Here is a 10,316-nt window from a genome sequence, read left to right as displayed (position 1 = left end):
AGCAAAGAGGGTTTTTCTGTAAATCTGCATGAAAGTAAATGCTGTCCTGTTTCACATTTCATTTTGAGGTTTTAAGCAGCCGAACTTCCCTGCATACATTAAACATAGGCACAAAATTTGCTTTTCATTAAATGTTTTTGGTTAGAAATTGGATTATGGATTATTGGTTTTGATTCATTAATTTTTTTTTATTATTATTTTCGGGCTATGATGTATGCTCATTATACCTTACAAAGACAAAACCTCAAAGCCAAATATACTATGTCTTACATCCAAGATCAGAGCCCCAAATACATCCAATACCACATTATGCTATCACTTCCATTAAAACAGACAAATCTTGTTTGAGCAAAATAAAATCCAGAATATTTATCCTCATCTGAAATTGCTTATATTTATTTAAATAAAAATTATGTATAAAAGCTACTAGCAACAGGTATTGGAGAGTAACAGCTCTACACTGACAGCGAGTCCTATAGCTACAGAGAGTTATTTCTCTTATAGTTGCCTCAACAGAACCCATTACCATCCAAAATTTTTTTTACTCTTTATTGGGTGAATTCTAAATCTTTCCTATCATCTTTCCTGATGATAACAGAGTTACTATGGGTTTTGCTGGAAGAATTCTACTGAAGGAACTGTGCTGTCCTTAAAAGCCAGGCAGCCTTAATGCATGCAAACAGAAAAACAACGGTGATCAAACGCTTTGCTTGCTAAGTATCATCATCAGCAAAGGAAACAAAGGAAGATGGTTTTAAAGAAATAAAACGCTAAGTGTTCTGTGAGGTGAGCAACAATAAGCCATTTTAACTTCCAGTGTCAGTTACTTTTCCAGAAAGCAACAGTATGTTCTCAAGACAAGCTCAATTAAGAGAAAAGAATTTTAAATATCGGTAAGGCATCTTTCTATAATGGCATTATATCTGCTGCGGTCAAAAGCAGCCACATTTATAATGCTGTACCAGCTACTATTACTACATACCAAAAAGATCCTTACCTGGATGGTTTTTTTCTGCTGCATCTTCTTCATCAATCCATCCCTCTGAAAAATGCGGCACAGGGAGTAAAGGCAAAAAAGAATGAAAGGAGTTGCCCTCCTGTGCTCTCTTTGCACACTAATATCTACTGTCATAAAAGAAGAAGGCAAGGAAAACAAGAAGATTTTTATCTGCAGCTCTTCAAAGAAAGCCTTAGGACTTGCAGCTAATAACAAAAAATAAGTCAAGTAACTTTTCTGTGTAAAATTTACTTTCTCCTGTTAGGAAGGCAGTTTCATAAAGAGTCAGGGGAGGCAGCAGAAAGCTAGTTTTATAGTAAGAACATTGTTTTCTTCCTGGTTTCATTCACTATACCTCAGTAAAATTAAAAAAAAAAAAAGAAGACAAAACCAAAAGCTGATGTTTAACATGAAAAATATGTTTATTTCAGAAATTACTGTCAATTTAGTCACCATGTTCTTGACATGGATCAGACTCTTCCATTAACTGCAAAGTACAGCACCCTTCTTTTTTCCTTCTTATTGACAGAGCACAAGAAAAATATTTTTCCTTGGTAGCACTAGTACACCACCATTAGCCTGATGACTAAGAGCGTGCAGATGTCAAGAGCCGAAAAAACCAGACTTTTTCATAATTAAATGTAGCTTGTGACTGTGCTGTAAGTCTAAACACTAGATGGTGCATTAAGTTACCCTTCAGATAGATATGGTGATTAAAGATATGAAGGCATTTGACAGCTCATACACATTGCATGACCCTCTTCTCCTCAAATCCTCGTCTGCTAGCTTCTACCTACTGAGAAATACTCTGTGGGATAATCCTAGAAATCTCTGTCTCCTATGCTCAGTGGGCTAACAGACACCACGTGTGCCTTTGTCTTGGACAGAGAAGGGTTCATACAAGGTTTCTCTTCCTATTTTTCTCATTTACAGGAATGAGACTGCTACTTCTTAACAAAAATTCAGATCACTGAAAAACTGATCCTTCTCACTATATCCTATTTTAAGATACATCTCTGTCTTTAAGATGCTATGCCTGTAACTGGTTAAAATTACAAGATGGGCACAAGCTACCAGATGGATACAAGAGGAGATGAAACTTAAATTTCAAACAAATACATCATAATCATCAACTGACGCATCTGTAAATCTGATTCTGAAATGTGTATACTGACCTATTCAATAGCCCCTCTATTTTTTGCACAACACTCACGCGGAGGAATTTGGAGTTAAAAAGTGTTTCACAGAGAGATAACAAATGCATTTATCAAAAATTTGATGGCAAAATCAACGTCACTTTCCTTACATGCTAAAAACATCTAGTAACGTGGAGCATATCATTTGGAAGGAAAATTACTGGAGCCCAAGAAAGGTATTTTGTATTTCCAAGAAATGGATCCTGCAAAACAAAGTCATACAATACATTTCCAGACCGTGTCATTCACTGATGAAGAACTCTATTGAATATGATATAGAGTGTCTTTCAAGTGTTCTAATTTAGGTTAAGGTTCTCACAAAGACAAATCACAACTAATTATGGAGCTTATTGCACCTTCTGATTATCATAATCATAGCAAAAAGCAGATACTAACAGTAATCAGCTCTTATTTTTGCCTCCCTACCACATACAAATTAAAAAAATTTCTCAGTAACTTTAGAGGACAAAACAAATAGTTCTTTCTCACTAACAGAACTTTCTGAGATTTGGTTAATCAGCATAAGCGATATCAGGACAGATAGAATTTCCCAACAGAAAATTCTAGTTTTTCTACGTTAAGACTCCAATTTTCCCTTAACCCCTCAAATCCACATGCTGCCCTGGAGCAAGGGCACTACACACAAATGTTTAGAGTGCGAACCACGTGTTTTCCCTGCCTCTGTTCAAAACAGAATTCTCACTGACCAATGCCTGGGAAAGCTGTTCTGCCTTTGGTGCGATGGCTCTTCAGCTGACCTTTTGTGGGACAGCCACAGGACAGAAACAAGGAACACCGAGATAACTGCACAAATACAGTCCCCCTGATGATGGCATTTGTCAAGGCACTGATGTCTAATATGACAGAAAACTAAGTACGCTTTCTAGCCTGCGTATATATATGTGGTACAGGATAAAACAACACATTCAGCAATGGCTTCTATCATCCTTAATCACTCAAGTAAGAAGCGGAGACCTTTCGGATGAATGAGAGATTTAATAGAGGATAGGTCTTCAACAAACAAAAGCTGAGAACTGAAACAAGTCAAATGTGGACTGAAAGTGGGCAAACATATTTAACAGGATGGACAATTAAGTACTGAACAACTTGCGAACACCTGGGGCCTTCCTAAAACCTCAAAACCACAGGTGTTTGATTACATTTGACCTTCATTTTCTAAGCCCCACCTAGCTAGTTACATATATACCCAGTCTGAGAATTGATTGCAGATTTTCATATTACATTATTTTTTATAATATGTATTTGGAGCAGTACAACAGCAATTAACCCTTATGCTTACAGCTCATAAATTATATTTCTTGCAAGCTAAAGTAATGGAGGCAGTTTACTGCTCAGTAATAGAATTTATAGTTCTTAGTAATTCAAGCCTTTGCATTGCACACACTTGTAATGAAAATTATTTGCAGAGGTTTCTGTTTGCTACAGCTGCCGCTTCAGAGAATTTGCAACCCTCCCTCCCGTCTGTAACCTAAACTGGCAGACAGAGAGAGAGAGGCAAACCCACAATCTGGGAGACAGTATAACATATTTGACATATCACATTAAGAGATACCTCTAAATAACGCACACACATTTATTACAATGAAAACTCAAATGCATCCTTCATGGCATGATTTAATTCAGCTGCTTTCTAGAAGCTTCAGGATTCTCCTTCACTTCAAGACCTAGATGAGATTCCAGGAACGTCTCTTATAAATTATGATATCCTTGAAACAAGAGTAACATGGAACCACACACAAACAGAAAAGTAGTGGGAAAATACAACCTTGTTATACTTGGAGTGCATAAATATTACGTATACAATAAAACTAAAATCAATACATACACATAGAGAAGCTATTAAACTATACAAAATACCTTAAGGCATGAGTCTGTCGCAGAAAAAAATGAGGGGCTCTGGCTAATAAACATCTCTGAGATAAATTAAAGGTGTGTCCTAATTCCTCTTAGAAAAGAACCTAACAGTGTAAAGCACATGATGTATTTATCGAGATAATAATTTATGTGATTGTCATTTCCCTTTTTTCATGCTGCACAATGAAATAAGAAACTACAAGGACACGAAATTTGGTGTTTGGTAAATAGCTAATTGGCTTTACAGAACAACAGGAAATAGCTTTTATGGTAAGTACACATTAAAGGCATTGTTACACAAAGTAGCTTTCTGTCTAATGACCTAATATGCACTGAATAAGTCTGAAAATTAGCTCAGTGCCTGAAGTTATTCCATCTGTTTCCTCCTAGTATTCTGAAAAACAGGTGTAATATTTGTGAAGCACTTTGTATTTCTCAAAAGTAAGACGCTAAGAGCATGCATAATAGTGCTACTACAACCTCTGAAACATTTCCAGGGTTTCTGATGCAGTCTTGCCAACAGCTTATTCTTGAAATCTCATCTTTTATTGCACGGCTCCAAACATAACCATGAAACGACAAATGCAAGAGCACAAGCCAAGATTGAGCCACTTTGTTTCAAACCTATTTCTTACTGTAGCTGTCTGTAAGATTAAAGTCTGAACTTCAGCACATCAAGAATGCAACTTGTAAAAATTATGTAATACCAATGTTTTACAAATTAAAAACATACCATATGTGCAGTGAACTAGAATACAGTATTTATAAGACTAATGTGACACAGCATACTTAAAGTTAATGCTGAAATAATAATTTATCCCCTTTCTCCAAAGCCTCCTGGATTTCAGCTCTGTCTGTCCCTCCTCTCTAGCTACCTGGGTATCTGATTTATCAAAATGGCTTGAAAATGTACTTTCTTTCTTCACTTTCATTTAGTTTCTTTCTTTACTTCTATCACACGGGTTCCATCTCTCCTATTAACAATCAGAGGAACTCATTAGGGATGTGTATGTAGCCATCGTTTTGACATCGTATCCACAGAGCTCCTGACACACGCTCAGACGTGTCCTCCTGTCTAAAGTTTTACAGTGGAGTCAAGTCAAGTTTTCACCAGTGGAGTCACTAATGCCTCACCCAGCAGTCAAAAATAGAGTGATTGTAAACTCATCTGCAGTATATTGCGAGAGATTCCTACAAACATCCCCTCACTGTGAAAAGTGCAAAAAAAAAAAAGACATACAGAAAGTCTGGGGATCTGCCTGGCTGTCACCTAAAATCACAACTGTATTCCAGATGATATTTGGCAGCTTTTCAGGGCTTAATCCATCCGAGCAAGGCAGAGACACATTGCTTCCAGAGAGCCACAGCAAAGACTGTGCTCATTGTACAGTGTTCTGTGAATGTGTTTTTGTGGTTTTTACAGCAGATCTTGGACATGAAGGACTCTGAAATAGCAAGCTGTATTACTTGAATGTCTTCTTTATGCAGACATATAGAACATGATATCCCAGGAAAATTTAGTCTCACAATAAAATTAAATAGGATTCAAGATAACCAAGTTTCACGCTCCATAAAATACAGAATAAATACAGCCATTTCAAACACTTACATGTGAGTCATGGCCATAAATTATATATTGGCTGCAATACTTTTGTTTCAAACTCTGTAGAATCTACCATGTCTTTGGGGGATTTTTTTCAGTGATTAGTTGGTTTTAAAATGCAGATTTTCATCATATCTTGAATTTATGTAGCTCTTATCCCAACTACAGAACCTACAACAACTTTTCCTGGAGGACTAAAGGAGCTGAAAAAAAACGGTGTTGGAAGCGATGTCTTAAAGTCAATTAGTCCACGCTTTAGTTCAAAACTGCATCAACTCTGCTGATGTCGTTCTTGGAGATATTTCTCTACTCTCGTTACAACAGATGGTGATTCCAAAACCTTCATATGTAGTGTATCCTAGTGTAGGGATATAACGAAAGATTGATGAGGACTGTAGGTATGCTCAAGCAACTTGCACCTGTGATATCTGAGGCCTGGGATAGATGTGGGAGCATCTCTCACATTCCTGCCCTGCAATGCTGTCAAGTGAGTCCTGGGAACTCAGGCAGAGCAGCAAGTAAAACATAAGGAAGCAGTGGGATAGATACCACAGGCTTTCTAGCAAGGAGAAATGTCCCTATGCCTGCACTGCCGCTTGCCCTGCTGCTTGTGTGATCGCTGCCCGGGTGCCTCCACCCAGGTGCTGCTGCAAGGATTCTCCAGATTCCCAGGTAGCGAGAATGAATCTACTCTTTGCAATTCATCTGTAGTCTGTGGTTGTTCCTGCATCCTGCCTGTTTCGGCCCACACGCCTAGTGATTCACTGTTCTCACTGCCAAAAAAGGTTTTTCTTGTGCTTCGTCTGAATCTCCTGAACTGCAATCTCAGCCTGTTACTTCCCGTTTCACTCACCACGAACACGAAGATGAGTATATTCCACATTTCTTCTTAATTATTTGAAAACTGCTATCGTGTTTCCTTTCATCTTCTCTTCTGTAGACAAAATCCATCTGAACTTTACACTGTAATTCATACTTCTCGGGCTCTGAATCATTCTTAGAGCATATTTCTAAAACCTTTCAACATTTTCTTTGCATGCTCTAACTGTTGAACCCCACAAAGAAGGAACTGAGCAGCAGACAGAATAAGCTGGGAAATTCTATAGCATTCTTGATCCTACTGTTATTAAGGAAACACCATCCTTAAACTCTTACACATTATGATGACTATTCACCCAAAATATTCTGGGTATTTCCATCCTTAGTTCTTATCTCAAAATCCTGGCTTCACTCCTGAGACCTGTTTGGTTTCACACCACTTCAGTTTCAGCTCAATCGCTGTTTGCTCACTCCAGCATTCTCAGAAATTCACAATTTAGCCAAAGATGATCAGATTTTCATGGAAATGGAAAAATATTCCCTAGACTCACATACATATCATATTCTTTCTCTTCCAAAACCAAAAGCAAACAGCTAACACTATAAACTAAGAAATCTTACCACTTTCCTAAAATGACACAAACATGATGCAAGGCTCAGAGGTTTACTGCATAACAAAGGAAATCTTACTAAAATATTTGTTGTGTAATATGAAGGTCAATCTTGATAAACATACACAGAGAAACCAGAAAACTATCACTATTATAACACTCATATTTTTAGCAGCCCTCAGTATATATGGTCTTTGTTGGATCACATCCTCTCCAGAGATCCTTTCCAGTCGCAGTAATTCTGTGATACAAAGGGATCACTGCATGTTTTTTCTCCTTAAACTAATGAATTGTTCATCTAAAAGGTTGAAGAAACACTGTATTATATGTATTAATAGCAGACATTGTCCACAAAAAGTTCTCTGAAGCACAAAAAAGGACAAAACCCAATTCTTAAATTGCATAATAATGTAAAAAGTGAAGGTTCTCTGCCCATAAACAAAATAAATTTTAAATTAAATGTTCTAAAGATGTGGCTGCCCCTGAAGACACAATATTAACTGTACTAAATGAATAATCCATTGCTGATTATGGATAATGAGGTGATGATTAGGGTTTAGGAATGGCATTATTATTTCATTTTATCAGAGAATAATACAAAAATAATATAAGAATTTCACTATCTTTAAGGGAAAATGAGAAATTACTTTAAAATATGCATGAAAATTATTATGTTGTGAAAAGAAACCATCAACCTCTTAATGGACTAAAGCATACTTAAACGTAGTAAGGCACTTTGCTCAATATTTACAGAGAAAACTTCATGATGCCTCATTCTTCTCCATTCCAGAATCCAATAAAATCACATACTTGATGCATAAAATCACATATTTGATGACAGCATCTGAAAGACTTTGACAATTACCATTGGCTTGATGCCAGTACACAACTAAACTGAATAAAAAACCCCCTATCTTTGAAAAAAAAAAAATTAAAAAATAAATGCATTTCACATTTGTCTTAGGAGATGCCTTAAACCAGACACTTCTCACTGCTGTAACAAGACAGAATAGTAGCAATACTGCAGTTTAAAGGACTTTGGTCAGATCTCAAATTTCGGATTAGACATTAAGAGGAAGTTCTTTATTATGAGAGTGGTGAAACACTGGAACAGGTTGCCCAGAGAGGTGATGGAGGTGTCATCGCTGGAGACATTCAAGGTCAGGCTGGATGGGGCTCTGAGCAACCTGATCTAGTTAAAGACATCCCTGCTCACTGCAGGGTTGGACTAGATGACCTTTAGAGGTCTTCCAATCCAAAGCATTCTATGATTCTATGATTCTACAATTCTAAGAGCCATACCATCCACTTGCAACTGTGGTGAGGACACAGTGCGTTCAGCACTGGTAGAGAACATGATGTGTATCAAAGTAAATAAAGTTTAAATTAGCAGAAGTAATGTCTTCTCCTTATTGTTGCAACCAGCACTGAACAAGAATGTGAATACCCAAATGTTTCTTTTTTCCTTAACCATTTACATGTTTTTCTCTCACACAGTAATTTATTAGCATCTCTACTGTTCTACCATAACAACCAGTATAAAAAGAAAAGGCGTGCCAAGAAGACAGTCCTGTGCACAGCTTCACACAGATCCTGAACACGGGTACTGCTGCAGCCAAACACTTTTTGCATTAATAGACAAAGTGATGCTTAGGAGTTGGCGGGGGTATCGTCTCTGGAAAAGAGTATTAAATTTCATACCATCATACAATCATTTTCAGGAACCCTTTTTCATTAGACAAAATAACATGATCTTCCCTGGCCCTCTGGGGAAGGCAGTCGAGACTTTGCTAATGCGCTCCGAGGGGCAGCCTCAAAGAAGGCGTGAGATACAATCTTGCTTTTAAGCATTTCTCCCCACCACAGCTCCTTAAAGAGAAGAATGTGGATTTGGGCACTAAAAGGGCATGTAGAGCCTCCAGAACCCCATTAGCACTGCCTCGGGCCGTGGGCTGGAGCTCCTCAGGGCTGGTGCCCACCACCAGCCTTATCCGAATGCCTCAGCCCTGAGCAGAGCCCTCCAGAGGGGACAAGTGACCTCACCCTGCAGGCCTGGGTGAAAACACGGCCCCTGGGACGCAGCAATGAGAGAAGAAAACACCCTGTAAGCAGAAGCATGGGTAAGGGGACAGCACCGAGCCTTTGTGGCAAAGGACTGTGCAGAGGCTACTCTGTGGAGAACAACGAGGCCAAGCGCAAGGTCCTGCACCTGGGTCGAGGCAATCCCAACCGCAAACACAAGCTGGGCAACAAGCAGATTGGGAGCAGCCCTGTGGAGAAGGACTTGGGGGTGCTGGTTGCTGAGATGCTCACCACGAGCCAGCAACGTGCACCAGCAGCCCAAAAAGCCATCAGTGTCGGGCTCCATCACGAAGCGTGGCCAGCAGGTCACGGGGGGTGATTCTGCCCCTCTACTCTGCTCCGGTGAGACTCCTCCTGGAGCATTGGGTTCAGCTCCAGAGCCACCAGCATGGGAAGGACATGGAGCTGTTGGAGCAGGTCCACACAAATAATCAAAGGGCTGGAGCACCTCTGCTACGAGGGCAGGCTGAGGGAGCTGGGGTTGTTCAGCCTGGAGAAGAGAAGGCTCCAGGGAGACCTTATAGTGGCCTTCCCGTACTTAGAAGGCACCTACAAGAAAGCTGGGACTAGTTTACAAGGGCGCATAGCAATAGGGTGAGGGGCAATGGTTTTAAAGAAGAGCAGGGTAGATTTAGATTAGACCTTAGGAATGCCACTGAAAACAGCAACCAAGAAAACTCTCTAAACCACATGACAGTTTATAAGGCCAACATCAGTTCCTTAGCAAAGCTGACCAAGTTTGGATGCTAGATGAAACTAGCACACCACATCCAAAAACTACAACATATTTATATTGTGACTTGATTAGTATAAACAATTAGTGTATTAGCCTAATTTTACAATTACTTGTTAGTGATAACTATTTCATCTATTATTGGTTGAATTAGCCTCACTTCTCATGTAAATTAGCACCTTCCAGGTGAGGGGAGTGAGTTTTCTTCAGCCTGAACCGAGTCGGTGGTTGCGATCTCCCGCTGCCACATTTAACTCTGGCTGACTTTCAGCCTTTCTTGAACAACTCATGATGTTCTTGCACCCCCTAATCTTCAAAAGGGAGATTTTGACTAGGAGACTTTTGCTCCAGTTTGGTTCAGAACACACTCAAGGACAAACAGCCTGTTAGAACTTTCTGA

The sequence above is a fragment of the Apaloderma vittatum genome, unplaced genomic scaffold (assembly GCF_000703405.1).
Source record: "Apaloderma vittatum isolate BGI_N311 unplaced genomic scaffold, ASM70340v1 scaffold10212, whole genome shotgun sequence".
Taxonomy (NCBI): domain Eukaryota; kingdom Metazoa; phylum Chordata; class Aves; order Trogoniformes; family Trogonidae; genus Apaloderma; species Apaloderma vittatum.
This window is presented reverse-complemented; position numbering follows the sequence as displayed.